The 21,093-nt window shown below is 41.3% G+C and overlaps 70 non-coding genes and 22 pseudogenes across 70 annotated transcripts; all 92 read left to right on the top strand.

Annotated features, from left to right (window-relative positions):
- The first annotated feature begins 72 nt into the window (after positions 1–72).
- On the top strand, positions 73–191 carry LOC134885493 (5S ribosomal RNA). The gene has a single exon (XR_010169605.1). It is a non-coding gene; the product is annotated as a 5S ribosomal RNA (ribosomal RNA).
- A 107-nt stretch (positions 192–298) lies between these two features.
- On the top strand, positions 299–417 carry LOC135068571 (5S ribosomal RNA). Its single transcript, XR_010254767.1, has one exon. It is a non-coding gene; the product is annotated as a 5S ribosomal RNA (ribosomal RNA).
- Positions 418–524: 107 nt separating this feature from the next.
- LOC134891976 (5S ribosomal RNA) lies at positions 525–644 on the top strand (annotated as a pseudogene).
- A 107-nt stretch (positions 645–751) lies between these two features.
- On the top strand, positions 752–870 carry LOC134884680 (5S ribosomal RNA). Its single transcript, XR_010168817.1, has one exon. It is a non-coding gene; the product is annotated as a 5S ribosomal RNA (ribosomal RNA).
- A 107-nt stretch (positions 871–977) lies between these two features.
- On the top strand, positions 978–1,096 carry LOC135058409 (5S ribosomal RNA). Its single transcript, XR_010244838.1, has one exon. It is a non-coding gene; the product is annotated as a 5S ribosomal RNA (ribosomal RNA).
- A 107-nt stretch (positions 1,097–1,203) lies between these two features.
- Positions 1,204–1,322, top strand: LOC134892428 (5S ribosomal RNA; annotated as a pseudogene).
- Positions 1,323–1,429: 107 nt separating this feature from the next.
- LOC134900412 (5S ribosomal RNA) lies at positions 1,430–1,548 on the top strand. Its single transcript, XR_010173922.1, has one exon. It is a non-coding gene; the product is annotated as a 5S ribosomal RNA (ribosomal RNA).
- Positions 1,549–1,655: 107 nt separating this feature from the next.
- Positions 1,656–1,774, top strand: LOC134885346 (5S ribosomal RNA). The gene has a single exon (XR_010169462.1). It is a non-coding gene; the product is annotated as a 5S ribosomal RNA (ribosomal RNA).
- A 107-nt stretch (positions 1,775–1,881) lies between these two features.
- On the top strand, positions 1,882–2,000 carry LOC134900410 (5S ribosomal RNA). The gene has a single exon (XR_010173920.1). It is a non-coding gene; the product is annotated as a 5S ribosomal RNA (ribosomal RNA).
- Positions 2,001–2,107: 107 nt separating this feature from the next.
- Positions 2,108–2,226, top strand: LOC134886953 (5S ribosomal RNA; annotated as a pseudogene).
- A 107-nt stretch (positions 2,227–2,333) lies between these two features.
- On the top strand, positions 2,334–2,452 carry LOC135058398 (5S ribosomal RNA). Its single transcript, XR_010244827.1, has one exon. It is a non-coding gene; the product is annotated as a 5S ribosomal RNA (ribosomal RNA).
- A 107-nt stretch (positions 2,453–2,559) lies between these two features.
- Positions 2,560–2,678, top strand: LOC134886458 (5S ribosomal RNA). Its single transcript, XR_010170540.1, has one exon. It is a non-coding gene; the product is annotated as a 5S ribosomal RNA (ribosomal RNA).
- A 107-nt stretch (positions 2,679–2,785) lies between these two features.
- LOC134901120 (5S ribosomal RNA) lies at positions 2,786–2,904 on the top strand. The gene has a single exon (XR_010174613.1). It is a non-coding gene; the product is annotated as a 5S ribosomal RNA (ribosomal RNA).
- A 107-nt stretch (positions 2,905–3,011) lies between these two features.
- LOC135063508 (5S ribosomal RNA) lies at positions 3,012–3,130 on the top strand. The gene has a single exon (XR_010249836.1). It is a non-coding gene; the product is annotated as a 5S ribosomal RNA (ribosomal RNA).
- A 107-nt stretch (positions 3,131–3,237) lies between these two features.
- LOC134885492 (5S ribosomal RNA) lies at positions 3,238–3,356 on the top strand. Its single transcript, XR_010169604.1, has one exon. It is a non-coding gene; the product is annotated as a 5S ribosomal RNA (ribosomal RNA).
- Positions 3,357–3,463: 107 nt separating this feature from the next.
- Positions 3,464–3,582, top strand: LOC135068570 (5S ribosomal RNA). The gene has a single exon (XR_010254766.1). It is a non-coding gene; the product is annotated as a 5S ribosomal RNA (ribosomal RNA).
- Positions 3,583–3,689: 107 nt separating this feature from the next.
- Positions 3,690–3,809, top strand: LOC134891975 (5S ribosomal RNA; annotated as a pseudogene).
- A 107-nt stretch (positions 3,810–3,916) lies between these two features.
- LOC134884679 (5S ribosomal RNA) lies at positions 3,917–4,035 on the top strand. The gene has a single exon (XR_010168816.1). It is a non-coding gene; the product is annotated as a 5S ribosomal RNA (ribosomal RNA).
- A 107-nt stretch (positions 4,036–4,142) lies between these two features.
- Positions 4,143–4,261, top strand: LOC135058386 (5S ribosomal RNA). The gene has a single exon (XR_010244816.1). It is a non-coding gene; the product is annotated as a 5S ribosomal RNA (ribosomal RNA).
- A 107-nt stretch (positions 4,262–4,368) lies between these two features.
- Positions 4,369–4,487, top strand: LOC134892427 (5S ribosomal RNA; annotated as a pseudogene).
- Positions 4,488–4,594: 107 nt separating this feature from the next.
- On the top strand, positions 4,595–4,713 carry LOC134900408 (5S ribosomal RNA). Its single transcript, XR_010173919.1, has one exon. It is a non-coding gene; the product is annotated as a 5S ribosomal RNA (ribosomal RNA).
- Positions 4,714–4,820: 107 nt separating this feature from the next.
- LOC134885345 (5S ribosomal RNA) lies at positions 4,821–4,939 on the top strand. Its single transcript, XR_010169461.1, has one exon. It is a non-coding gene; the product is annotated as a 5S ribosomal RNA (ribosomal RNA).
- Positions 4,940–5,046: 107 nt separating this feature from the next.
- On the top strand, positions 5,047–5,165 carry LOC134900407 (5S ribosomal RNA). The gene has a single exon (XR_010173918.1). It is a non-coding gene; the product is annotated as a 5S ribosomal RNA (ribosomal RNA).
- Positions 5,166–5,272: 107 nt separating this feature from the next.
- LOC134886952 (5S ribosomal RNA) lies at positions 5,273–5,391 on the top strand (annotated as a pseudogene).
- Positions 5,392–5,498: 107 nt separating this feature from the next.
- LOC135058375 (5S ribosomal RNA) lies at positions 5,499–5,617 on the top strand. Its single transcript, XR_010244805.1, has one exon. It is a non-coding gene; the product is annotated as a 5S ribosomal RNA (ribosomal RNA).
- A 107-nt stretch (positions 5,618–5,724) lies between these two features.
- Positions 5,725–5,843, top strand: LOC134886457 (5S ribosomal RNA). The gene has a single exon (XR_010170539.1). It is a non-coding gene; the product is annotated as a 5S ribosomal RNA (ribosomal RNA).
- A 107-nt stretch (positions 5,844–5,950) lies between these two features.
- Positions 5,951–6,069, top strand: LOC134901119 (5S ribosomal RNA). The gene has a single exon (XR_010174612.1). It is a non-coding gene; the product is annotated as a 5S ribosomal RNA (ribosomal RNA).
- Positions 6,070–6,176: 107 nt separating this feature from the next.
- LOC134885491 (5S ribosomal RNA) lies at positions 6,177–6,295 on the top strand. Its single transcript, XR_010169603.1, has one exon. It is a non-coding gene; the product is annotated as a 5S ribosomal RNA (ribosomal RNA).
- A 107-nt stretch (positions 6,296–6,402) lies between these two features.
- Positions 6,403–6,521, top strand: LOC134885821 (5S ribosomal RNA). Its single transcript, XR_010169925.1, has one exon. It is a non-coding gene; the product is annotated as a 5S ribosomal RNA (ribosomal RNA).
- A 107-nt stretch (positions 6,522–6,628) lies between these two features.
- Positions 6,629–6,748, top strand: LOC134891973 (5S ribosomal RNA; annotated as a pseudogene).
- A 107-nt stretch (positions 6,749–6,855) lies between these two features.
- Positions 6,856–6,974, top strand: LOC134884678 (5S ribosomal RNA). The gene has a single exon (XR_010168815.1). It is a non-coding gene; the product is annotated as a 5S ribosomal RNA (ribosomal RNA).
- Positions 6,975–7,081: 107 nt separating this feature from the next.
- Positions 7,082–7,200, top strand: LOC134889149 (5S ribosomal RNA; annotated as a pseudogene).
- Positions 7,201–7,307: 107 nt separating this feature from the next.
- On the top strand, positions 7,308–7,426 carry LOC135058364 (5S ribosomal RNA). Its single transcript, XR_010244794.1, has one exon. It is a non-coding gene; the product is annotated as a 5S ribosomal RNA (ribosomal RNA).
- A 107-nt stretch (positions 7,427–7,533) lies between these two features.
- LOC134889415 (5S ribosomal RNA) lies at positions 7,534–7,652 on the top strand (annotated as a pseudogene).
- A 107-nt stretch (positions 7,653–7,759) lies between these two features.
- On the top strand, positions 7,760–7,878 carry LOC134900905 (5S ribosomal RNA). The gene has a single exon (XR_010174406.1). It is a non-coding gene; the product is annotated as a 5S ribosomal RNA (ribosomal RNA).
- A 107-nt stretch (positions 7,879–7,985) lies between these two features.
- Positions 7,986–8,104, top strand: LOC134900406 (5S ribosomal RNA). Its single transcript, XR_010173917.1, has one exon. It is a non-coding gene; the product is annotated as a 5S ribosomal RNA (ribosomal RNA).
- Positions 8,105–8,211: 107 nt separating this feature from the next.
- LOC134884325 (5S ribosomal RNA) lies at positions 8,212–8,330 on the top strand. The gene has a single exon (XR_010168477.1). It is a non-coding gene; the product is annotated as a 5S ribosomal RNA (ribosomal RNA).
- Positions 8,331–8,437: 107 nt separating this feature from the next.
- LOC134894627 (5S ribosomal RNA) lies at positions 8,438–8,557 on the top strand (annotated as a pseudogene).
- Positions 8,558–8,664: 107 nt separating this feature from the next.
- Positions 8,665–8,783, top strand: LOC134884677 (5S ribosomal RNA). Its single transcript, XR_010168814.1, has one exon. It is a non-coding gene; the product is annotated as a 5S ribosomal RNA (ribosomal RNA).
- A 107-nt stretch (positions 8,784–8,890) lies between these two features.
- Positions 8,891–9,009, top strand: LOC134887001 (5S ribosomal RNA; annotated as a pseudogene).
- Positions 9,010–9,116: 107 nt separating this feature from the next.
- On the top strand, positions 9,117–9,235 carry LOC135066067 (5S ribosomal RNA). Its single transcript, XR_010252326.1, has one exon. It is a non-coding gene; the product is annotated as a 5S ribosomal RNA (ribosomal RNA).
- Positions 9,236–9,342: 107 nt separating this feature from the next.
- On the top strand, positions 9,343–9,462 carry LOC134892655 (5S ribosomal RNA; annotated as a pseudogene).
- Positions 9,463–9,569: 107 nt separating this feature from the next.
- LOC134889946 (5S ribosomal RNA) lies at positions 9,570–9,688 on the top strand (annotated as a pseudogene).
- Positions 9,689–9,795: 107 nt separating this feature from the next.
- On the top strand, positions 9,796–9,914 carry LOC134894061 (5S ribosomal RNA; annotated as a pseudogene).
- A 107-nt stretch (positions 9,915–10,021) lies between these two features.
- LOC135068756 (5S ribosomal RNA) lies at positions 10,022–10,140 on the top strand. Its single transcript, XR_010254948.1, has one exon. It is a non-coding gene; the product is annotated as a 5S ribosomal RNA (ribosomal RNA).
- Positions 10,141–10,247: 107 nt separating this feature from the next.
- On the top strand, positions 10,248–10,366 carry LOC134891372 (5S ribosomal RNA; annotated as a pseudogene).
- A 107-nt stretch (positions 10,367–10,473) lies between these two features.
- LOC134900405 (5S ribosomal RNA) lies at positions 10,474–10,592 on the top strand. Its single transcript, XR_010173916.1, has one exon. It is a non-coding gene; the product is annotated as a 5S ribosomal RNA (ribosomal RNA).
- A 107-nt stretch (positions 10,593–10,699) lies between these two features.
- On the top strand, positions 10,700–10,818 carry LOC134886110 (5S ribosomal RNA). Its single transcript, XR_010170202.1, has one exon. It is a non-coding gene; the product is annotated as a 5S ribosomal RNA (ribosomal RNA).
- Positions 10,819–10,925: 107 nt separating this feature from the next.
- LOC134887471 (5S ribosomal RNA) lies at positions 10,926–11,044 on the top strand (annotated as a pseudogene).
- A 329-nt stretch (positions 11,045–11,373) lies between these two features.
- Positions 11,374–11,492, top strand: LOC135068342 (5S ribosomal RNA). Its single transcript, XR_010254546.1, has one exon. It is a non-coding gene; the product is annotated as a 5S ribosomal RNA (ribosomal RNA).
- Positions 11,493–11,599: 107 nt separating this feature from the next.
- Positions 11,600–11,718, top strand: LOC135063743 (5S ribosomal RNA). Its single transcript, XR_010250066.1, has one exon. It is a non-coding gene; the product is annotated as a 5S ribosomal RNA (ribosomal RNA).
- A 107-nt stretch (positions 11,719–11,825) lies between these two features.
- Positions 11,826–11,944, top strand: LOC135066936 (5S ribosomal RNA). Its single transcript, XR_010253169.1, has one exon. It is a non-coding gene; the product is annotated as a 5S ribosomal RNA (ribosomal RNA).
- A 107-nt stretch (positions 11,945–12,051) lies between these two features.
- LOC135064754 (5S ribosomal RNA) lies at positions 12,052–12,170 on the top strand. Its single transcript, XR_010251055.1, has one exon. It is a non-coding gene; the product is annotated as a 5S ribosomal RNA (ribosomal RNA).
- A 107-nt stretch (positions 12,171–12,277) lies between these two features.
- On the top strand, positions 12,278–12,396 carry LOC134901449 (5S ribosomal RNA). Its single transcript, XR_010174941.1, has one exon. It is a non-coding gene; the product is annotated as a 5S ribosomal RNA (ribosomal RNA).
- Positions 12,397–12,503: 107 nt separating this feature from the next.
- Positions 12,504–12,622, top strand: LOC135066731 (5S ribosomal RNA). Its single transcript, XR_010252972.1, has one exon. It is a non-coding gene; the product is annotated as a 5S ribosomal RNA (ribosomal RNA).
- Positions 12,623–12,729: 107 nt separating this feature from the next.
- On the top strand, positions 12,730–12,848 carry LOC134884522 (5S ribosomal RNA). Its single transcript, XR_010168666.1, has one exon. It is a non-coding gene; the product is annotated as a 5S ribosomal RNA (ribosomal RNA).
- Positions 12,849–12,955: 107 nt separating this feature from the next.
- On the top strand, positions 12,956–13,074 carry LOC135058310 (5S ribosomal RNA). The gene has a single exon (XR_010244741.1). It is a non-coding gene; the product is annotated as a 5S ribosomal RNA (ribosomal RNA).
- Positions 13,075–13,181: 107 nt separating this feature from the next.
- Positions 13,182–13,300, top strand: LOC135058378 (5S ribosomal RNA). The gene has a single exon (XR_010244808.1). It is a non-coding gene; the product is annotated as a 5S ribosomal RNA (ribosomal RNA).
- Positions 13,301–13,407: 107 nt separating this feature from the next.
- On the top strand, positions 13,408–13,526 carry LOC135060295 (5S ribosomal RNA). The gene has a single exon (XR_010246685.1). It is a non-coding gene; the product is annotated as a 5S ribosomal RNA (ribosomal RNA).
- Positions 13,527–13,633: 107 nt separating this feature from the next.
- Positions 13,634–13,752, top strand: LOC134889235 (5S ribosomal RNA; annotated as a pseudogene).
- Positions 13,753–13,859: 107 nt separating this feature from the next.
- On the top strand, positions 13,860–13,978 carry LOC134900404 (5S ribosomal RNA). The gene has a single exon (XR_010173915.1). It is a non-coding gene; the product is annotated as a 5S ribosomal RNA (ribosomal RNA).
- A 107-nt stretch (positions 13,979–14,085) lies between these two features.
- LOC135059156 (5S ribosomal RNA) lies at positions 14,086–14,204 on the top strand. Its single transcript, XR_010245570.1, has one exon. It is a non-coding gene; the product is annotated as a 5S ribosomal RNA (ribosomal RNA).
- A 107-nt stretch (positions 14,205–14,311) lies between these two features.
- LOC134884898 (5S ribosomal RNA) lies at positions 14,312–14,430 on the top strand. Its single transcript, XR_010169029.1, has one exon. It is a non-coding gene; the product is annotated as a 5S ribosomal RNA (ribosomal RNA).
- Positions 14,431–14,537: 107 nt separating this feature from the next.
- On the top strand, positions 14,538–14,656 carry LOC134884521 (5S ribosomal RNA). Its single transcript, XR_010168665.1, has one exon. It is a non-coding gene; the product is annotated as a 5S ribosomal RNA (ribosomal RNA).
- Positions 14,657–14,763: 107 nt separating this feature from the next.
- Positions 14,764–14,882, top strand: LOC135063481 (5S ribosomal RNA). The gene has a single exon (XR_010249810.1). It is a non-coding gene; the product is annotated as a 5S ribosomal RNA (ribosomal RNA).
- A 107-nt stretch (positions 14,883–14,989) lies between these two features.
- Positions 14,990–15,108, top strand: LOC135058377 (5S ribosomal RNA). The gene has a single exon (XR_010244807.1). It is a non-coding gene; the product is annotated as a 5S ribosomal RNA (ribosomal RNA).
- A 107-nt stretch (positions 15,109–15,215) lies between these two features.
- On the top strand, positions 15,216–15,334 carry LOC135060294 (5S ribosomal RNA). The gene has a single exon (XR_010246684.1). It is a non-coding gene; the product is annotated as a 5S ribosomal RNA (ribosomal RNA).
- Positions 15,335–15,441: 107 nt separating this feature from the next.
- On the top strand, positions 15,442–15,560 carry LOC134889234 (5S ribosomal RNA; annotated as a pseudogene).
- A 107-nt stretch (positions 15,561–15,667) lies between these two features.
- LOC134900403 (5S ribosomal RNA) lies at positions 15,668–15,786 on the top strand. The gene has a single exon (XR_010173914.1). It is a non-coding gene; the product is annotated as a 5S ribosomal RNA (ribosomal RNA).
- Positions 15,787–15,893: 107 nt separating this feature from the next.
- On the top strand, positions 15,894–16,012 carry LOC135059155 (5S ribosomal RNA). Its single transcript, XR_010245569.1, has one exon. It is a non-coding gene; the product is annotated as a 5S ribosomal RNA (ribosomal RNA).
- A 107-nt stretch (positions 16,013–16,119) lies between these two features.
- LOC135064658 (5S ribosomal RNA) lies at positions 16,120–16,238 on the top strand. Its single transcript, XR_010250961.1, has one exon. It is a non-coding gene; the product is annotated as a 5S ribosomal RNA (ribosomal RNA).
- Positions 16,239–16,345: 107 nt separating this feature from the next.
- LOC134900402 (5S ribosomal RNA) lies at positions 16,346–16,464 on the top strand. The gene has a single exon (XR_010173913.1). It is a non-coding gene; the product is annotated as a 5S ribosomal RNA (ribosomal RNA).
- A 107-nt stretch (positions 16,465–16,571) lies between these two features.
- LOC135058876 (5S ribosomal RNA) lies at positions 16,572–16,690 on the top strand. The gene has a single exon (XR_010245300.1). It is a non-coding gene; the product is annotated as a 5S ribosomal RNA (ribosomal RNA).
- A 107-nt stretch (positions 16,691–16,797) lies between these two features.
- LOC134886972 (5S ribosomal RNA) lies at positions 16,798–16,916 on the top strand (annotated as a pseudogene).
- Positions 16,917–17,023: 107 nt separating this feature from the next.
- Positions 17,024–17,142, top strand: LOC135066730 (5S ribosomal RNA). The gene has a single exon (XR_010252971.1). It is a non-coding gene; the product is annotated as a 5S ribosomal RNA (ribosomal RNA).
- Positions 17,143–17,249: 107 nt separating this feature from the next.
- Positions 17,250–17,368, top strand: LOC135070356 (5S ribosomal RNA). The gene has a single exon (XR_010256524.1). It is a non-coding gene; the product is annotated as a 5S ribosomal RNA (ribosomal RNA).
- A 107-nt stretch (positions 17,369–17,475) lies between these two features.
- On the top strand, positions 17,476–17,594 carry LOC134901754 (5S ribosomal RNA). The gene has a single exon (XR_010175236.1). It is a non-coding gene; the product is annotated as a 5S ribosomal RNA (ribosomal RNA).
- Positions 17,595–17,701: 107 nt separating this feature from the next.
- LOC135059561 (5S ribosomal RNA) lies at positions 17,702–17,820 on the top strand. The gene has a single exon (XR_010245963.1). It is a non-coding gene; the product is annotated as a 5S ribosomal RNA (ribosomal RNA).
- A 107-nt stretch (positions 17,821–17,927) lies between these two features.
- LOC134892794 (5S ribosomal RNA) lies at positions 17,928–18,046 on the top strand (annotated as a pseudogene).
- A 107-nt stretch (positions 18,047–18,153) lies between these two features.
- LOC135069765 (5S ribosomal RNA) lies at positions 18,154–18,272 on the top strand. Its single transcript, XR_010255947.1, has one exon. It is a non-coding gene; the product is annotated as a 5S ribosomal RNA (ribosomal RNA).
- A 107-nt stretch (positions 18,273–18,379) lies between these two features.
- Positions 18,380–18,498, top strand: LOC135062513 (5S ribosomal RNA). Its single transcript, XR_010248860.1, has one exon. It is a non-coding gene; the product is annotated as a 5S ribosomal RNA (ribosomal RNA).
- Positions 18,499–18,605: 107 nt separating this feature from the next.
- Positions 18,606–18,724, top strand: LOC135070141 (5S ribosomal RNA). The gene has a single exon (XR_010256314.1). It is a non-coding gene; the product is annotated as a 5S ribosomal RNA (ribosomal RNA).
- A 107-nt stretch (positions 18,725–18,831) lies between these two features.
- Positions 18,832–18,950, top strand: LOC134900401 (5S ribosomal RNA). The gene has a single exon (XR_010173912.1). It is a non-coding gene; the product is annotated as a 5S ribosomal RNA (ribosomal RNA).
- Positions 18,951–19,057: 107 nt separating this feature from the next.
- Positions 19,058–19,176, top strand: LOC135058875 (5S ribosomal RNA). Its single transcript, XR_010245299.1, has one exon. It is a non-coding gene; the product is annotated as a 5S ribosomal RNA (ribosomal RNA).
- Positions 19,177–19,283: 107 nt separating this feature from the next.
- LOC135069958 (5S ribosomal RNA) lies at positions 19,284–19,402 on the top strand. Its single transcript, XR_010256135.1, has one exon. It is a non-coding gene; the product is annotated as a 5S ribosomal RNA (ribosomal RNA).
- A 107-nt stretch (positions 19,403–19,509) lies between these two features.
- On the top strand, positions 19,510–19,628 carry LOC134887834 (5S ribosomal RNA; annotated as a pseudogene).
- Positions 19,629–19,735: 107 nt separating this feature from the next.
- On the top strand, positions 19,736–19,854 carry LOC135070355 (5S ribosomal RNA). The gene has a single exon (XR_010256523.1). It is a non-coding gene; the product is annotated as a 5S ribosomal RNA (ribosomal RNA).
- Positions 19,855–19,961: 107 nt separating this feature from the next.
- Positions 19,962–20,080, top strand: LOC134901753 (5S ribosomal RNA). Its single transcript, XR_010175235.1, has one exon. It is a non-coding gene; the product is annotated as a 5S ribosomal RNA (ribosomal RNA).
- A 107-nt stretch (positions 20,081–20,187) lies between these two features.
- Positions 20,188–20,306, top strand: LOC135059560 (5S ribosomal RNA). Its single transcript, XR_010245962.1, has one exon. It is a non-coding gene; the product is annotated as a 5S ribosomal RNA (ribosomal RNA).
- Positions 20,307–20,635: 329 nt separating this feature from the next.
- LOC135068341 (5S ribosomal RNA) lies at positions 20,636–20,754 on the top strand. The gene has a single exon (XR_010254545.1). It is a non-coding gene; the product is annotated as a 5S ribosomal RNA (ribosomal RNA).
- A 107-nt stretch (positions 20,755–20,861) lies between these two features.
- Positions 20,862–20,980, top strand: LOC135071053 (5S ribosomal RNA). The gene has a single exon (XR_010257195.1). It is a non-coding gene; the product is annotated as a 5S ribosomal RNA (ribosomal RNA).
- Positions 20,981–21,087: 107 nt separating this feature from the next.
- The window catches only part of LOC134891671 (5S ribosomal RNA), a 120-nt pseudogene continuing 114 nt past the window's right edge, over positions 21,088–21,093 (top strand).

Below are 21,093 nucleotides of genomic sequence, written 5' to 3'. Positions count from 1 at the left end.
CCATTTTCAAACGTATTCATTTATGAAACAGTAGTTAGAAGTAGAAAAGTTCTAACAGAAACCACAAAGCTCATCTACAGCCACACCACACTGGATATGCCCAATCTCATCTGATCTTGGAAGCTAAGCAGTGTTGGGCCTGGTTAGTACTTGGATTGGAGACCACCTGGGAATACAAGGTGCTGTAGATAATTTTATACTGCCAACACCGTTCTGTTGATGCATTCCATTATAAAATGTATTCATTTATGAACCAGTAGTTAGAAGTAGAAAAGTTCTAACAGAAACCAGAAAGTTCATCTACAGCAACACCACACTGGATACGCCCAATCTCATCTGATCTTGGAAGCTAAGCAGTGATGGGCCTGGTTAGTACTTGGATGGGATACCACCTGGGAATACAAGGTGCTGTAGATATTTTTATACTACCAACACCGTTCTGTTGAGGCATTCCATTTTCAAACGTATTCATTTATGAACCAGTAGTTAGAAGTAGAAAAGTACTAACAGAAACCATAAAGCTCTTCTACAGCCACACCACACTGGATATGCCCAATCTCATCTGATCTTGGAAGCTAAGCAGTGTTGGTCCTGGTCAGTACTTGGATGGGAGACCACCTGGGAATACATAGGTGCTGTAGATATTTTTATACTGCCAACACTGTTCTGTTGATGCATTCCATTTTCAAACGTATTCATTTATGAACCAGTAGTTAGAAGTAGAAAAGTTCTAACAGAAACCACAAAGCTCATCTACAGCCACACCATACTGGATACGCCCAATCTCACCTGATCTTGGAAGCTAAGCAGTGTTGGGCTTGGTTAGTACTTGGATGGGAGACCACCTGGGAATACAAGGTGCTGTAGATATTTTTATACTGCCAACACCGTTCTGTTGATGCATTCCATTTTCAAACGTATTCATTTATGAACCAGTAGTTAGAAGTAGAAAAGTACTAACAGAAACGATAAAGCTCTTCTACAGCCACACCACACTGGATACGCCCAATCTCATCTGATCTTGGAAGCTAAGCAGTGTTGGGCCTGGTTAGTACTTGGATGGGAGACCACCTGGGAATACTAGGTGCTGTAGATAATTTTATACTGCCAACACCGTTCTGTTGATGCATTCCATTTTAAAACTTATTCATTTATGAACCAGTAGTTAGAAGTAGAAAAGTTCTAACAGAAACGAGAAAGTTCATCTACAGCAAAACCACACTGGATACGCCCAATCTCATCTGATCTTGGAAGCTAAGCAGTGTTGGGTCTGGTTAGTACTTGAATGGGAAACCACCTGGGAATACAAGGTGCTGAAGATATTTTTATACTGCCAACACCGTTCTGTTGATGCATTCCATTTTCAAACCTATTCATTTATGAACCATTAGTTAGAAGTAGAAAAGTTCTAACAGAAACCACAAAGCTCATCTACAGCCACACCACACTGGATACGCCCAATCTCATCTGATCTTGGAAGCTAAGCAGTGTTGGGCCTGGTTAGTACTTGGATGGGAGACCACCTGGGAATACAAGGTGCTGTAGATATTTTTATACTGCCAACACCGTTCTGTTGATGCATTCCATTTTCAAATGCATTCATTTATGAACCAGTAGTTAGAAGTAGAAAAGTTCTAACAGAAACTGCAAAGCTCATCTACAGCCACACCACACTGGATACGCCCAATCTCATCTGATCTTGGAAGCTAAGCAGTGTTGGGCCTGGTTAGTACTTGAATGGGAAACCACCTGGGAATACAAGGTGCTGAAGATATTTTTATACTGCCAACACCGTTCTGTTGATGCATTCCATTTTCAAACCTATTCATTTATGAACCATTAGTTAGAAGTAGAAAAGTTCTAACAGAAACCACAAAGCTCATCTACAGCCACACCACACTGGATACGCCCAATCTCATCTGATCTTGGAAGCTAAGCAGTGTTGGGCCTGGTTAGTACTTGGATGGGAGACCACCTGGGAATACAAGGTGCTGTAGATATTTTTATACTGCCAACACCGTTCTGTTGATGCATTCCATTTTAAAACGTGTTCATTTATGAACCAGTAGTTAGAAGTAGAAAAGTTCTAACAGAAACCACAAAGTTCATCTACAGCCACACCACATTGGATACGCCCAAGCTCATCTGATCTTGGAAGCTAAGCAGTGTTGGGCCTGGTTAGTACTTGGATGGGAGACCACCTGGGAATACAAGGTGCTGTAGAAATTTTTATACTACCAACACCGTTCTGTTGATGCATTCCATTTTCAAACTTATTCATTTATGAACCAGTAGTTAGAAGTAGGAAAGTACTAACAGAAACCATAAAGCTCTTCTACAGCCACACCACACTGGATACGCCCAATCTCATCTGATCTTGGAAGCTAAGCAGTGTTGGGCCTGGTTAGTACTTGGATGGGAGACCACCTGGGAATACTAGGTGCTGTAGATAATTTTATACTGCCAACACCGTTCTGTTGATGCATTCCATTTTAAAACGTATTCATTTATGAACCAGTAGTTAGAAGTAGAAAAGTTCTAACAGAAACCAGAAAGCTCATCTACAGCAACACCACACTGGATACGCCCAATCTCATATGATCTTGGAAGCTAAGCAGTGTTGGGCCTGGTTAGTACTTGGATGGGAGACCACCTGGGAATACAAGGTGCTGAAGATATTTTTATACTGCCAACACCGTTCTGTTGATGCATTCCATTTTCAAACCTATTCATTTATGAATCAGTAGTTAGAAGTAGAAAAGTTCTAACAGAAACCACAAAGCTCATCTACAGCCACACCACACTGGATACACCCAATCTCATCTGATCTTGGAAGCAAAGCAGTGTTGGGCCTGGTTAGTACTTGGATGGGAGACCACCTGGGAATACAAGGTGCTGTAGATATTTTTATACTGCCAACACCGTTCTGTTGATGCATTCCATTTTCAAATGTATTCATTTATGAACCAGTAGTTAGAAGTAGAAAAGTTCTAACAGAAACTGCAAAGCTCATCTACAGCCACACCACACTGGATACGCCCAATCTCATCTGATCTTGGAAGCTAAGCAGTGTTGGGCCTGGTTAGTACTTGGATGGGAGACCACCTGGAAATACAAGGTGCTGTAGATATTTTTATACTACCAACACCGTTCTGTTGATGCATTCCATTTTCAAACGTATTCATTTATGAAACAGTAGTTAGAAGTAGAAAAGTTCTAACAGAAACCACAAAGCTCATCTACAGCCACACCACACTGGATATGCCCAATCTCATCTGATCTTGGAAGCTAAGCAGTGTTGGGCCTGGTTAGTACTTGGATTGGAGACCACCTGGGAATACAAGGTGCTGTAGATAATTTTATACTGCCAACACCGTTCTGTTGATGCATTCCATTATAAAATGTATTCATTTATGAACCAGTAGTTAGAAGTAGAAAAGTTCTAACAGAAACCAGAAAGTTCATCTACAGCAACACCACACTGGATACGCCCAATCTCATCTGATCTTGGAAGCTAAGCAGTGATGGGCCTGGTTAGTACTTGGATGGGATACCACCTGGGAATACAAGGTGCTGTAGATATTTTTATACTACCAACACCGTTCTGTTGAGGCATTCCATTTTCAAACGTATTCATTTATGAACCAGTAGTTAGAAGTAGAAAAGTACTAACAGAAACCATAAAGCTCTTCTACAGCCACACCACACTGGATATGCCCAATCTCATCTGATCTTGGAAGCTAAGCAGTGTTGGTCCTGGTCAGTACTTGGATGGGAGACCACCTGGGAATACATAGGTGCTGTAGATATTTTTATACTGCCAACACTGTTCTGTTGATGCATTCCATTTTCAAACGTATTCATTTATGAACCAGTAGTTAGAAGTAGAAAAGTTCTAACAGAAACCACAAAGCTCATCTACAGCCACACCATACTGGATACGCCCAATCTCACCTGATCTTGGAAGCTAAGCAGTGTTGGGCTTGGTTAGTACTTGGATGGGAGACCACCTGGGAATACAAGGTGCTGTAGATATTTTTATACTGCCAACACCGTTCTGTTGATGCATTCCATTTTCAAACGTATTCATTTATGAACCAGTAGTTAGAAGTAGAAAAGTACTAACAGAAACGATAAAGCTCTTCTACAGCCACACCACACTGGATACGCCCAATCTCATCTGATCTTGGAAGCTAAGCAGTGTTGGGCCTGGTTAGTACTTGGATGGGAGACCACCTGGGAATACTAGGTGCTGTAGATAATTTTATACTGCCAACACCGTTCTGTTGATGCATTCCATTTTAAAACTTATTCATTTATGAACCAGTAGTTAGAAGTAGAAAAGTTCTAACAGAAACGAGAAAGTTCATCTACAGCAAAACCACACTGGATACGCCCAATCTCATCTGATCTTGGAAGCTAAGCAGTGTTGGGTCTGGTTAGTACTTGAATGGGAAACCACCTGGGAATACAAGGTGCTGAAGATATTTTTATACTGCCAACACCGTTCTGTTGATGCATTCCATTTTCAAACCTATTCATTTATGAACCATTAGTTAGAAGTAGAAAAGTTCTAACAGAAACCACAAAGCTCATCTACAGCCACACCACACTGGATACGCCCAATCTCATCTGATCTTGGAAGCTAAGCAGTGTTGGGCCTGGTTAGTACTTGGATGGGAGACCACCTGGGAATACAAGGTGCTGTAGATATTTTTATACTGCCAACACCGTTCTGTTGATGCATTCCATTTTCAAATGCATTCATTTATGAACCAGTAGTTAGAAGTAGAAAAGTTCTAACAGAAACTGCAAAGCTCATCTACAGCCACACCACACTGGATACGCCCAATCTCATCTGATCTTGGAAGCTAAGCAGTGTTGGGCCTGGTTAGTACTTGAATGGGAAACCACCTGGGAATACAAGGTGCTGAAGATATTTTTATACTGCCAACACCGTTCTGTTGATGCATTCCATTTTCAAACCTATTCATTTATGAACCATTAGTTAGAAGTAGAAAAGTTCTAACAGAAACCACAAAGCTCATCTACAGCCACACCACACTGGATACGCCCAATCTCATCTGATCTTGGAAGCTAAGCAGTGTTGGGCCTGGTTAGTACTTGGATGGGAGACCACCTGGGAATACAAGGTGCTGTAGATATTTTTATACTGCCAACACCGTTCTGTTGATGCATTCCATTTTAAAACGTGTTCATTTATGAACCAGTAGTTAGAAGTAGAAAAGTTCTAACAGAAACCACAAAGTTCATCTACAGCCACACCACATTGGATACGCCCAAGCTCATCTGATCTTGGAAGCTAAGCAGTGTTGGGCCTGGTTAGTACTTGGATGGGAGACCACCTGGGAATACAAGGTGCTGTAGAAATTTTTATACTACCAACACCGTTCTGTTGATGCATTCCATTTTCAAACTTATTCATTTATGAACCAGTAGTTAGAAGTAGGAAAGTACTAACAGAAACCATAAAGCTCTTCTACAGCCACACCACACTGGATACGCCCAATCTCATCTGATCTTGGAAGCTAAGCAGTGTTGGGCCTGGTTAGTACTTGGATGGGAGACCACCTGGGAATACTAGGTGCTGTAGATAATTTTATACTGCCAACACCGTTCTGTTGATGCATTCCATTTTAAAACGTATTCATTTATGAACCAGTAGTTAGAAGTAGAAAAGTTCTAACAGAAACCAGAAAGCTCATCTACAGCAACACCACACTGGATACGCCCAATCTCATATGATCTTGGAAGCTAAGCAGTGTTGGGCCTGGTTAGTACTTGGATGGGAGACCACCTGGGAATACAAGGTGCTGAAGATATTTTTATACTGCCAACACCGTTCTGTTGATGCATTCCATTTTCAAACCTATTCATTTATGAATCAGTAGTTAGAAGTAGAAAAGTTCTAACAGAAACCACAAAGCTCATCTACAGCCACACCACACTGGATACACCCAATCTCATCTGATCTTGGAAGCAAAGCAGTGTTGGGCCTGGTTAGTACTTGGATGGGAGACCACCTGGGAATACAAGGTGCTGTAGATATTTTTATACTGCCAACACCGTTCTGTTGATGCATTCCATTTTCAAATGTATTCATTTATGAACCAGTAGTTAGAAGTAGAAAAGTTCTAACAGAAACTGCAAAGCTCATCTACAGCCACACCACACTGGATATGCCCAATCTCATCTGATCTTGGAAGCTAAGCAGTGTTGGGCCTGGTTAGTACTTGGATTGGAGACCACCTGGGAATACAAGGTGCTGTAGATAATTTTATACTGCCAACACCGTTCTGTTGATGCATTCCATTATAAAATGTATTCATTTATGAACCAGTAGTTAGAAGTAGAAAAGTTCTAACAGAAACCAGAAAGTTCATCTACAGCAACACCACACTGGATACGCCCAATCTCATCTGATCTTGGAAGCTAAGCAGTGTTGGGCCTGGTTAGTACTTGGATAGGATACCACCTGGGAATACAAGGTGCTGTAGATATTTTTATACTACCAACACCGTTCTGTTGATGCATTCCATTTTCAAACGTATTCATTTATGAACCAGTAGTTAGAAGTAGAAAAGTACTAACAGAAACCATAAAGCTCTTCTACAGCCACACCACACTGGATATGCCCAATCTCATCTGATCTTGGAAGCTAAGCAGTGTTGGTCCTGGTCAGTACTTGGATGGGAGACCACCTGGGAATACATAGGTGCTGTAGATATTTTTATACTGCCAACACTGTTCTGTTGATGCATTCCATTTTCAAACGTATTCATTTATGAACCAGTAGTTAGAAGTAGAAAAGTTCTAACAGAAACCACAAAGCTCATCTACAGCCACACCATACTGGATACGCCCAATCTCACCTGATCTTGGAAGCTAAGCAGTGTTGGGCTTGGTTAGTACTTGGATGGGAGACCACCTGGGAATACAAGGTGCTGTAGATATTTTTATACTGCCAACACCGTTCTGTTGATGCATTCCATTTTCAAACGTATTCATTTATGAACCAGTAGTTAGAAGTAGAAAAGTTCTAACAGAAACCGCAAAGCTCATCTACAGCCACACCACACTGGATACGCCCAATCTCATCTGATCTAGGAAGCTAAGCAGTGTTGGGCCTGGTTAGTACTTGGATGGGAGACCACCTGGGAATACAAGGTGCTGTATAAATTTTTATACTACCAACACCGTTCTGTTGATGCATTCCATTTTCAAACTTATTCATTTATGAACCAGTAGTTAGAAGTAGAAAAGTACTAACAGAAACCATAAAGCTCTTCTACAGCCACACCACACTGGATACGCCCAATCTCATCTGATCTTGGAAGCTAAGCAGTGTTGGGCCTGGTTAGTACTTGGATGGGAGACCACCTGGGAATACTAGGTGCTGTAGATAATTTTATACTGCCAACACCGTTCTGTTGATGCATTCCATTTTAAAACTTATTCATTTATGAACCAGTAGTTAGAAGTAGAAAAGTTCTAACAGAAACCAGAAAGCTCATCTACAGCAACACCACACTGGATACGCCCAATCTCATCTGATCTTGGAAGATAAGCAGTGTTGGGCCTGGTTAGTACTTGGATGGGAGACCACCTGGGAATACAAGGTGCTGAATATATTTTTATGCTGCCAACACCGTTCTGTTGATGCATTCCATTTTCAAACCTATTCATTTATGAACCAGTAGTTAGAAGTAGAAAAGTTCTAACAGAAACCACAAAGCTCATCTACAGCCACACCACACTGGATACACCCAATCTCATATGATCTTGGAAGCTAAGCAGTGTTGGGCCTGGTTAGTACTTGGATGGGAGACCACCTGGGAATACAAGGTGCTGTAGATATTTTTATACTGCCAACACCGTTCTGTTGATGCATTCCATTTTCAAATGTATTCATTTATGAACCAGTAGTTAGAAGTAGAAAAGTTCTAACAGAAACTGCAAAGCTCATCTACAGCCACACCACACTGGATACGCCCAATCTCATCTGATCTTGGAAGCTAAGCAGTGTTGGGCCTGGTTAGTACTTGGATGGGAGACCACCTGGGAATACAAGGTGCTGTAGATATTTTTATACTGCCAACACCGTTCTGTTGATGCATTCCATTTTAAAATGTATTCATTTATGAACCAGTAGTTAGAAGTAGAAAAGTTCTAACAGAAACCATAAAGTTCATCTACAGTAACACCACACTGGATATGCCCAATCTCATCTGATCTTGGAAGCTAAGCAGTGTTGGGCCTGGTTAGTACTTGGATGGGATACCACCTGGGAATACAAGGTGCTGTAGATATTTTTATACTACCAACACCGTTCTGTTGATGCATTCCATTTTCAAACGTATTCATTTATGAACCAGTAGTTAGAAGTAGAAAAGTACTAACAGAAACCATAAAGCTCTTCTACAGCCACACCACACTGGATATGCCCAATCTCATCTGATCTTGGAAGCTAAGCAGTGTTGGTCCTGGTCAGTACTTGGATAGGAGACCACCTGGGAATACATAGGTGCTGTAGATATTTTTATACTGCCAACACTGTTCTGTTGATGCATTCCATTTTCAAACGTATTCATTTATGAACCAGTAGTTAGAAGTAGAAAAGTTCTAACAGAAACCACAAAGCTCATCTACAGCCACACCATACTGGATACGCCCAATCTCACCTGATCTTGGAAGCTAAGCAGTGTTGGGCTTGGTTAGTACTTGGATGGGAGACCACCTGGGAATACAAGGTGCTGTAGATATTTTTATACTGCCAACACCGTTCTGTTGATGCATTCCATTTTCAAACGTATTCATTTATGAACCAGTAGTTAGAAGTAGAAAAGTTCTAACAGAAACCACAAAGCTCATCTACAGCCACACCACATTGGATACGCCCAATCTCATCTGATCTTGGACGCTAAGCAGTGATGGGCCTGGTTAGTACTTGGATGGGAGACCACCTGGGAATACAAGGTGCTGTAGAAATTTTTATACTACCAACACCGTTCTGTTGATGCATTCCATTTTCAAACTTATTCATTTATGAACCAGTAGTTAGAAGTAGAAAAGTACTAACAGAAACGATAAAGCTCTTCTACAGCCACACCACACTGGATACGCCCAATCTCATCTGATCTTGGAAGCTAAGCAGTGTTGGGCCTGGTTAGTACTTGGATGGGAGACCAACTGGGAATACTAGGTGCTGTATATAATTTTATACTGCCAACACCGTTCTGTTGATGCATTCCATTTTCAAACCTATTCATTTATGAACCATTAGTTAGAAGTAGAAAAGTTCTAACAGAAACCACAAAGCTCATCTACAGCCACACCACACTGGATATGCCCAATCTCATCTGATCTTGGAAGCTAAGCAGTGTTGGTCCTGGTCAGTACTTGGATGGAAGACCACCTGGGAATACATAGGTGCTGTAGATATTTTTATACTGCCAACACTGTTCTGTTGATGCATTCCATTTTCAAACGTATTCATTTATGAACCAGTAGTTAGAAGTAGAAAAGTTCTAACAGAAACCACAAAGCTCATCTACAGCCACACCATACTGGATACGCCCAATCTCACCTGATCTTGGAAGCTAAGCAGTGTTGGGCTTCGTTAGTACTTGGATGGGAGACCACCAGGGAATACAAGGTGCTGTAGATATTTTTATACTGCCAACACCGTTCTGTTGATGCATTCCATTTTCAAACGTATTCATTTATGAACCAGTAGTTAGAAGTAGAAAAGTTCTAACAGAAACCACAAAGCTCATCTACAGCCACACCACATTGGATACGCCCAATCTCATCTGATCTTTTACGCTAAGCAGTGTTGGGCCTGGTTAGTACTTGGATGGGAGACCACCTGGGAATACAAGGTGTTGTAGATATTTTTATACTGCCAACACCGTTCTGTTGATGCATTCCATTTTCAAACGTATTTATTTATGAACCAGTAGTTAGAAGTAGAAAAGTTCTAACAGAAACCACAAAGCTCATCTACAGCCACACCACACTGGATACGCCCAATCTCGTCTCATCTTGGAAGCTAAGCAGTGTTGGGCCTTGTTAGTACTTGGATGGGAGACCACCTGGGAATACAAGGTGCTGTAGATATTTTTATACTGCCAACACTGTTCTGTTGATGCATTCCATTTTCAAACGTATTCATTTATGAACCAGTAGTTAGAAGTAGAAAAGTTCTAACAGAAACCACAAAGCTCATCTACAGCCACACCATACTGGATACGCCCAATCTCACCTGATCTTGGAAGCTAAGCAGTGTTGGGCTTGGTTAGTAATTGGATGGGAGACCACCTGGGAATACAAGGTGCTGTAGATATTTTTATACTGCCAACACCGTTCTGTTGATGCATTCCATTTTCAAACGTATTCATTTATGAACCAGTAGTTAGAAGTAGAAAAGTTCTAACAGAACCCACAAAGCTCATCTACAGCCACACCACACTGGATACGCCCAATCTCATCTGATCTTGGAAGCTAAGCAGTGTTGGGCCTGGTTAGTACTTGGATGGGAGACCACCTGGGAATACAAGGTGCTGTAGATATTTTTATACTACCAACACCGTTCTGTTGATGCATTCCATTTTCAAACTTATTCATTTATGAACCAGTAGTTAGAAGTAGAAAAGTACTAACAGAAACCATAAAGCTCTTCTACAGGCACACCACACTGGATATGCCCAATCTCATCTGATCTTGGAAGCTAAGCAGTGTTGGGCCTGGTTAGTACTTGGATGGGAGACCACCTGGGAATACAAGGTGCTGTAGATAATTTTATACTGCCAACACCGTTCTGTTGATGCATTCCATTTTAAAACGTATTCATTTATGAACCAGTAGTTAGAAGTAGAAAAGTTCTAACAGAAACCAGAAAGTTCATCTACAGCAGCACCACAGTGGATACGCCCAATCTCATCTGATCTTGGAAGCTAAGCAGTGTTGGGCCTGGTTAGTACTTGGATGGGAGACCACCTGGGAATACAAGGTGCTGTAGATATTTTTATACTACCAACACCGTTCTGTTGATGCATTCCATTTTCAAACGTATTCATTTATGAACCAGTAGTTAGAAGTAGAAAAGTTCTAACAGAAACCACAAAGCTCTTCTACAGCCACACCACACTGGATATGCCCAATCTCATCTGATCTTGGAAACTGGTCAGTACTTGGATGGGAGACCACCTGGGAATACATAGGTGCTGTAGATATTTTTATACTGCCAACACTGTTCTGTTGATGCATTCCATTTTCAAACGTATTAATTTATGAACCAGTAGTTAGAAGTAGAAAAGAAGTAGAAAAGTTCTAACAGAAACCACAAAGCTCATCTACAGCCACACCATACTGGATACACCCAATCTCACCTGATCTTGGAAGCTAAGCAGTGTTGGGCTTGGTTAGTACTTGGATGGGAGACCACCTGGGAATACAAGGTGCTGTAGATATTTTTATACTGCCAACACCGTTCTGTTGATGCATTCCATTTTCAAACGTATTCATTTATGAACCAGTAGTTAGAAGTAGAAAAGTTCCTTCAGAAACCACAAAGTTCATCTACAGCCACACCACACTGGATACGCCCAATCTTATCTGATCTTGGAAGCTAAGCAGTGTTGGGCCTGGTTAGTACTTGGATGGGAGACCACCTGGGAATACAAGGTGCTGTAGATATTTTTATACTGCCAACACCGTTCTGTTGATGCATTCCATTTTCAAACGTATTCATTTATGAAACAGTAGTTAGAAGTAGAAAAGTTCTAACAGAAACCACAAAGCTCATCTACAGCCACACCACACTGGATATGCCCAATCTCATCTGATCTTGGAAGCTAAGCAGTGTTGGGCCTGGTTAGTATTTGGATGGGAGACCACCTGGGAATACAAGGTGCTGTAGATAATTTTATACTGCCAACACCGTTCTGTTGATGCATTCCATTTTAAAATGTATTCATTTATGAACCAGTAGTTAGAAGTAGAAAAGTTCTAACAGAAACCAGAAAGTTCATCTACAGCAACACCACACTGGATACGCCCAATCTCATCTGATCTTGGAAGCTAAGCAGTGTTGGGCCTGGTTAGTACTTGGATGGGATACCACCTGGGAATACAAGGTGCTGTAGATATTTTTATACTACCAACACCGTTCTGTTGATGCATTCCATTTTAAAACGTATTCATTTATGAACCAGTAGTTAGAAGTAGAAAAGTTCTAACAGAAACCATAAAGCTTATCTACAGCCACACCACACTGGATGCGCCCAATCTCATCTGATCTTGGAAGCTAAGCAGTGTTGGGCCTGGTTAGTACTTGGATGGGAGACCACCTGGGAATACAAGGTGCTGTAGATATTTTTATACTACCAACACCGTTCTGTTGATGCATTCCATTTTCAAACGTATTCATTTATGAACCAGTAGTTAGAAGTAGAAAAGTTCTAACAGAAACCAGAAAGTTCATCTACAGCAGCACCACACTGGATACGCCCAATCTCATCTGATCTTGGAAGCTAAGCAGTGTTGGGCCTGGTTAGTACTTGGATGGGAGACCACCTGGGAATACAAGGTGCTGTAGATATTTTTATACTACCAACACCGTTCTGTTGATGCATTCCATTTTCAAACGTATTCATTTATGAACCAGTAGTTAGAAGTAGAAAAGTTCTAACAGAAACCACAAAGCGCATCTACAGCCACACCACACTGGATATGCCCAATCTCATCTGATCTTGGAAGCTAAGCAGTGTTGGGCCTGGTTAGTATTTGGATGGGAGTCCACCTGGGAATACAAGGTGCTGTAGATAATTTTATACTGCCAACACCGTTCTGTTGATGCATTCCATTTTAAAACATATTCATTTATGAACCAGTAGTTAGAAGTAGAAAAGTTCTAACAGAAACCACAAAGTTCATCTACAGCCACACCACATTGGATACGCCCAATCTCATCTGATCTTGGAAGCTAAGCAGTGTTGGGCCTGGTTAGTACTTGGATGGGAGACCACCTGGGAATACAAGGTGCTGTAGATATTTTTATACTGCCAACACCGTTCTGTTGATGCATTCCATTTTCAAACGTATTCATTTATGAAACAGTAGTTAGTAGTAGAAAAGTTCTAACAGAAACCACAAAGCTCATCTACAGCCACACCACACTGGATACGCCCAATCTCATCTGATCTTGGAAGCTAAGCAGTGTTGGGCCTGGTTAGTACTTGAATGGGAGACCACCTGGGAATACAAGGTGCTGTAGATATTTTTATACTGCCAACACCGTTCTGTTGATGCATTCCATTTTCAAACGTATTCATTTATGAACCAGTAGTTAGAAGTAGAAAAGTTCTAACAGAAACCACAAAGCTCATCTACAGCCACACCACACTGGATACGCCCAATCTCATCTGATCTTGGAAGCTAAGCAGTGTTGGGCCTGGTTAGTACTTGGATGGGAGTCCACCTGGGAATACAAGGTGCTGTAGATAATTTTATACTGCCAACACCGTTCTGTTGATGCATTCCATTTTAAAACGTATTCATTTATGAACCAGTAGTTAGAAGTAGAAAAGTTCTAACAGAAACCACAAAGTTCATCTACAGACACACCACATTGGATACGCCCAAGCTCATCTGATCTTGGAAGCTAAGCAGTGTTGGGCCTGGTTAGTACTTGGATGGGAGACCACCTGGGAATACAAGGTGCTGTAGATATTTTTATACTGCCAACACCGTTCTGTTGATGCATTCCATTTTAAAACGTATTCATTTATGAACCAGTAGTTAGAAGTAGGAAAGTTCCTTCAGAAACCACAAAGTTCATCTACAGCCACACCACACTGGATACGCCCAATCTCATCTGATCTTGGAAGCTAAGCAGTGTTGGGCCTGGTTAGTACTTGGATGGGAGACCACCTGGGAATACAAGGTGCTGTAGATATTTTTATACTGCCAACACCGTTCTGTTGATGCATTCCATTTTCAAACGTATTCATTTATGAAACAGTAGTTAGAAGTAGAAAAGTTCTAACAGAAACCACAAAGCTCATCTACAGCCACACCACACTGGATATGCCCAATCTCATCTGATCTTGGAAGCTAAGCAGTGTTGGGCCTGGTTAGTACTTGGATGGGAGACCACCTGGGAATACAAGGTGCTGTAGATAATTTTATACTGCCAACACCGTTCTGTTGATGCATTCCATTTTAAAATGTATTCATTTATGAACCAGTAGTTAGAAGTAGAAAAGTTCTAACAGAAACCAGAAAGTTCATCTACAGCAACACCACACTGGATACGCCCAATCTCATCTGATCTTGGAAGCTAAGCAGTGTTGGGCCTGGTTAGTATTTGGATGGGAGTCCACCTGGGAATACAAGGTGCTGTAGATAATTTTATACTGCCAACACCGTTCTGTTGATGCATTCCATTTTCAAACGTATTCATTTATAAACCAGTAGTTAGAAGTAGAAAAGTTCTAACAGAAACCACAAAGCGCATCTACAGCCACACCACACTGGATATGCCCAATCTCATCTGATCTTGGAAGCTAAGCAGTGTTGGGCCTGGTTAGTATTTGGATGGGAGTCCACCTGGGAATACAAGGTGCTGTAGATAATTTTATACTGCCAACACCGTTCTGTTGATGCATTCCATTTTAAAACATATTCATTTATGAACCAGTAGTTAGAAGTAGAAAAGTTCTAACAGAAACCACAAAGTTCATCTACAGCCACACCACATTGGGTACGCCCAATCTCATCTGATCTTGGAAGCTAAGCAGTGTTGGGCCTGGTTAGTACTTGGATGGGAGACCACCTGGGAATACAAGGTGCTGTAGATATTTTTATACTGCCAACACCGTTCTGTTGATGCATTCCATTTTCAAACGTATTCATTTATGAACCAGTAGTTAGTAGTAGAAAAGTTCTAACAGAAACCACAAAGCTCATCTACAGCCACACCACACTGGATACGCCCAATCTCATCTGATCTTGGAAGCTAAGCAGTGTTGGGCCTGGTTAGTACTTGAATGGGAGACCACCTGGGAATACAAGGTGCTGTAGATATTTTTATACTGCCAACACCGTTCTGTTGATGCATTCCATTTTCAAACGTATTCATTTATGAACCAGTAGTTAGAAGTAGAAAAGTTCTAACAGAAACCACAAAGCTCATCTACAGCCACACCACACTGGATACGCCCAATCTCATCTGATCTTGGAAGCTAAGCAGTGTTGGGCCTGGTTAGTACTTGGATGGGAGTCCACCTGGGAATACAAGGTGCTGTAGATAATTTTATACTGCCAACACCGTTCTGTTGATGCATTCCATTTTAAAACGTATTCATTTATGAACCAGTAGTTAGAAGTAGAAAAGTTCTAACAGAAACCACAAAGTTCATCTACAGACACACCACATTGGATACGCCCAAGCTCATCTGATCTTGGAAGCTAAGCAGTGTTGGGCCTGGTTAGTACTTGGATGGGAGACCACCTGGGAATACAAGGTGCTGTAGATATTTTTATACTGCCAACACCGTTCTGTTGATGCATTCCATTTTAAAACGTATTCATTTATGAACCAGTAGTTAGAAGTAGGAAAGTTCCTTCAGAAACCACAAAGTTCATCTACAGCCACACCACACTGGATACGCCCAATCTCATCTGATCTTGGAAGCTAAGCAGTGTTGGGCCTGGTTAGTACTTGGATGGGAGACCACCTGGGAATACAAGGTGCTGTAGATATTTTTATACTGCCAACACCGTTCTGTTGATGCATTCCATTTTCAAACGTATTCATTTATGAAACAGTAGTTAGAAGTAGAAAAGTTCTAACAGAAACCACAAAGCTCATCTACAGCCACACCACACTGGATATGCCCAATCTCATCTGATCTTGGAAGCTAAGCAGTGTTGGGCCTGGTTAGTACTTGGATGGGAGACCACCTGGGAATACAAGGTGCTGTAGATAATTTTATACTGCCAACACCGTTCTGTTGATGCATTCCATTTTAAAATGTATTCATTTATGAACCAGTAGTTAGAAGTAGAAAAGTTCTAACAGAAACCAGAAAGTTCATCTACAGCAACACCACACTGGATACGCCCAATCTCATCTGATCTTGGAAGCTAAGCAGTGTTGGGCCTGGTTAGTACTTGGATGGGAGACCACCTGGGAATACAAGGTGTTGTAGATATTTTTATACTGCCAACACCGTTCTGTTGATGCATTCCATTTTCAAACGTATTCATTTATGAACCAGTAGTTAGAAGTAGAAAAGTTCAAACAGAAACCACAAAGCTCATCTACAGCCACACCACACTGGATACGCCCAATCTCATCTGATCTTGGAAGCTAAGCAGTGTTGGGCCTGGTTAGTACTTGGATGGGAGACCACCTGGGAATACAAGGTGCTGTAGATATTTTTATACTACCAACACCGTTCTGTTGATGCATTCCATTTTAAAACGTATTCATTTATGAACCAGTAGTTAGAAGTAGAAAAGTTCTAACAGAAACCATAAAGCTTATCTACAGCCACACCACACTGGATACACCCAATCTCATCTGCTCTTGGAAGCTAAGCAGTGTTGGGCCTGGTTAGTACTTGGATGGGAGACCACCTGGGAATACAAGGTGCTGTAGATATTTTTATACTACCAACACCGTTCTGTTGATGCATTCCATTTTCAAACGTATTCATTTATGAACCAGTAGTTAGAAGTAGAAAAGTACTAACAGAAACCATAAAGCTCTTCTACAGCCACACCACACTGGATATGCCCAATCTCATCTGATCTTGGTAGCTAAGCAGTGTTGGGCCTGGTTGGTACTTGGATGGGAGACCACCTGGGAATACAAGGTGCTGTAGATAATTTTATACTGCCAACACCGTTCTGTTGATGCATTCCATTTTAAAACGTATTTATTTATGAACCAGTAGTTAGAAGTAGAAAAGTTCTAACAGAAACCAGAAAGTTCATCTACAGCAGCACCACACTGGATACGCCCAATCTCATCTGATCTTGGAAGCTAAGCAGTGTTGGGCCTGGTTAGTACTTGGATGGGAGACCACCTGGGAATACAAGGTGCTGTAGATATTTTTATACTGCCAACACCGTTCTGTTGATGCATTCCATTTTCAAACGTATTCATTTATGAACCAGTAGTTAGAAGTATAAAAGTTCTAACAGAAACCACAAAGCTCATCTACAGCCACACTACACTGGATACGCCCAATCTCATCTGATCTTGGAAGCTAAGCAGTGTTGGGCCTGGTTAGTACTTGGATGGGAGACCACCTGGGAATACAAAGTGCTGTAGATATTTTTATACTGCCAACACCGTTCTGTTGATGCATTCCATTTTCAAACGTATTCATTTATGAACCAGTAGTTAGAAGTAGAAAAGTTCTAACAGAAACCATAAAGCTTATCTACAGCCACACCACACTGCATACGCCCAATCTCATCTGATCTTGGAAGCTAAGCAGTGTTGGGCCTGGTTAGTACTTGGATGGGAGACCACCTGGGAATACAAGGTGCTGTAGATATTTTTATACTACCAACACCGTTCTGTTGATGCATTCCATTTTCAAACGTATTCATTTATGAACCAGTAGTTAGAAGTAGAAAAGTACTAACAGAAACCATAAAGCTCTTCTACAGCCACACCACACTGGATACGCCCAATCTCATCTGATCTTGGAAGCTAAGCAGTGTTGGGCCTGGTTAGTACTTGGATGGGAGACCACCTGGGAATACAAGGTGCTGTAGATATTTTTATACTACCAACACCGTTCTGTTGATGCATTCCATTTTCAAACGTATTCATTTATGAACCAGTAGTTAGTAGTAGAAAAGTTCTAACAGAAACCACAAAGCTCATCTACAGCCACACCATACTGGATACGTCCAATCTCACCTGATCTTGGAAGCTAAGCAGTGTTGGGCTTGGTTAGTATTTGGATGGGAGACCACCTGGGAATACAAGGTGCTGTAGATATTTTTAAACTGCCAACACCGTTCTGTTGATGCATTCCATTTTCAAACGTATTCATTTATGAACCAGTAGTTAGAAGTAGAAAAGTTCTAACAGAAACCACAAAGCTCATCTACAGCCACACCACATTGGATACGCCCAATCTCATCTGATCTTGGACGCTAAGCAGTGTTGGGCCTGGTTAGTACTTGGATGGGAGACCACCTGGGAATACAAGGTGTTGTAGATATTTTTATACTGCCAACACCGTTCTGTTGATGCATTCCATTTTCAAACGTATTCATTTATGAACCAGTAGTTAGAAGTAGAAAAGTTCTAACAGAAACCACAAAGCTCATCTACAGCCACACCACACTGGATACGCCCAATCTCGTCTGATCTTGGAAGCTAAGCAGTGTTGGGCCTTGTTAGTACTTGGATGGGAGACCACCTGGGAATACAAGGTGCTGTAGATATTTTTATACTGCCAACACTGTTCTGTTGATGCATTCCATTTTCAAACGTATTCATTTATGAACCAGTAGTTAGAAGTAGAAAAGTTCTAACAGAAACCACAAAGCTCATCTACAGCCACACCATACTGGATACGCCCAATCTCACCTGATCTTGGAAGCTAAGCAGTGTTGGGCTTGGTTAGTACTTGGATGGGAGACCACCTGGGAATACAAAGTGCTGTAGATATTTTTATACTGCTAACACCGTTCTGTTGATGCATTCCATTTTCAAACGTATTCATTTATGAACCAGTAGTTAGAAGTAGAAAAGTTCAAACAGAAACCACAAAGCTCATCTACAGCCACACCACACTGGATACGCCCAATCTCATCTGATCTTGGAAGCTAAGCAGTGTTGGGCCTGGTTAGTACTTGGATGGGAGACCACCTGGGAATACAAGGTGCTGTAGATATTTTTATACTACCAACACCGTTCTGTTGATGCATTCCATTTTAAAACGTATTCATTTATGAACCAGTAGTTAGAAGTAGAAAAGTTCTAACAGAAACCATAAAGCTTATCTACAGCCACACCACACTGGATACACCCAATCTCATCTGCTCTTGGAAGCTAAGCAGTGTTGGGCCTGGTTAGTACTTGGATGGGAGACCACCTGGGAATACAAGGTGCTGTAGATATTTTTATACTACCAACACCGTTCTGTTGATGCATTCCATTTTCAAACGTATTCATTTATGAACCAGTAGTTAGAAGTAGAAAAGTACTAACAGAAACCATAAAGCTCATCTACAGCCACACCACACTGGATATGCCCAATCTCATCTGATCTTGGTAGCTAAGCAGTGTTGGGCCTGGTTGGTACTTGGATGGGAGACCACCTGGGAATACAAGGTGCTGTAGATAATTTTATACTGCCAACACCGTTCTGTTGATGCATTCCATTTTAAAACGTATTTATTTATGAACCAGTAGTTAGAAGTAGAAAAGTTCTAACAGAAACCAGAAAGTTCATCTACAGCAGCACCACACTGGATACGCCCAATCTCATCTGATCTTGGAAACTAAGCAGTGTTGGGCCTGGTTAGTACTTGGATGGGAGACCACCTGGGAATACAAGGTGCTGTAGATATTTTTATACTGCCAACACCGTTCTGTTGATGCATTCCATTTTCAAACGTATTCATTTATGAACCAGTAGTTAGAAGTATAAAAGTTCTAACAGAATCCACAAAGCTCATCTACAGCCACACTACACTGGATACGCCCAATCTCATCTGATCTTGGAAGCTAAGCAGTGTTGGGCCTGGTTAGTACTTGGATGGGAGACCACCTGGGAATACAAAGTGCTGTAGATATTTTTATACTGCCAACACCGTTCTGTTGATGCATTCCATTTTCAAACATATTCATTTATGAACCAGTAGTTAGAAGTAGAAAAGTTCTAACAGAAACCATAAAGCTTATCTACAGCCACACCACACTGCATACGCCCAATCTCATCTGATCTTGGAAGCTAAGCAGTGTTGGGCCTGGTTAGTACTTGGATGGGAGACCACCTGGGAATACAAGGTGCTGTAGATATTTTTATACTACCAACACCGTTCTGTTGATGCATTCCATTTTCAAACGTATTCATTTATGAACCAGTAGTTAGAAGTAGAAAAGTACTAACAGAAACCATAAAGCTCTTCTACAGCCACACCACACTGGATACGCCCAATCTCATCTGATCTTGGAAGCTAAGCAGTGTTGGGCCTGGTTAGTACTTGGATGGGAGACCACCTGGGAATACAAGGTGCTGTAGATATTTTTATACTACCAACACCGTTCTGTTGATGCATTCCATTTTCAAACGTATTCATTTATGAACCAGTAGTTAGAAGTAGAAAAGTTCTAAAAGAAACCATAAAGCTCTTCTACAGCCACACCACACTGGATATGCCCAATCTCATCTGATCTTGGAAACTGGTCAGTACTTGGATGGGAGACCACCTGGGAATACATAGGTGCTGTAGATATTTTTATACTGCCAACACTGTTCTGTTGATGCATTCCATTTTCAAACGTATTAATTTATGAACCAGTAGTTAGAAGTAGAAAAGAAGTAGAAAAGTTCTAACAGAAACCACAAAGCTCATCTACAGCCACACCATACTGGATACACCCAATCTCACCTGATCTTGGAAGCTAAGCAGTGTTGGGCTTGGTTAGTACTTGGATGGGAGACCACCTGGGAATACAAGGTGCTGTAGATATTTTTATACTGCCAACACCGTTCTGTTGATGCATTCCATTTTCAAACGTATTCATTTATGAACCAGTAGTTAAAAGTAGAAAAGTTCCTTTAGAAACCACAAAGTTCATCTACAGCCACACCACACTGGATACGCCCTATCTTATCTGATCTTGGAAGCTAAGCAGTGTTGGGCCTGGTTAGTACTTGGATGGGAGACCACCTGGGAATACAAGGTGCTGTAGATATTTTTATACTGCCAACACCGTTCTGTTGATGCATTCCATTTTCAAACGTATTCATTTATGAAACAGTAGTTAGAAGTAGAAAAGTACTAACAGAAACCATAAAGCTCTTCTAC

This window comes from Pseudophryne corroboree, chromosome 3 (genome assembly GCF_028390025.1).
Source record: "Pseudophryne corroboree isolate aPseCor3 chromosome 3, aPseCor3.hap2, whole genome shotgun sequence".
Lineage (NCBI taxonomy): Eukaryota > Metazoa > Chordata > Amphibia > Anura > Myobatrachidae > Pseudophryne > Pseudophryne corroboree.
Note: the sequence above shows the minus strand (reverse complement) of the source record. Positions and strands in the feature narration are given on the sequence as shown.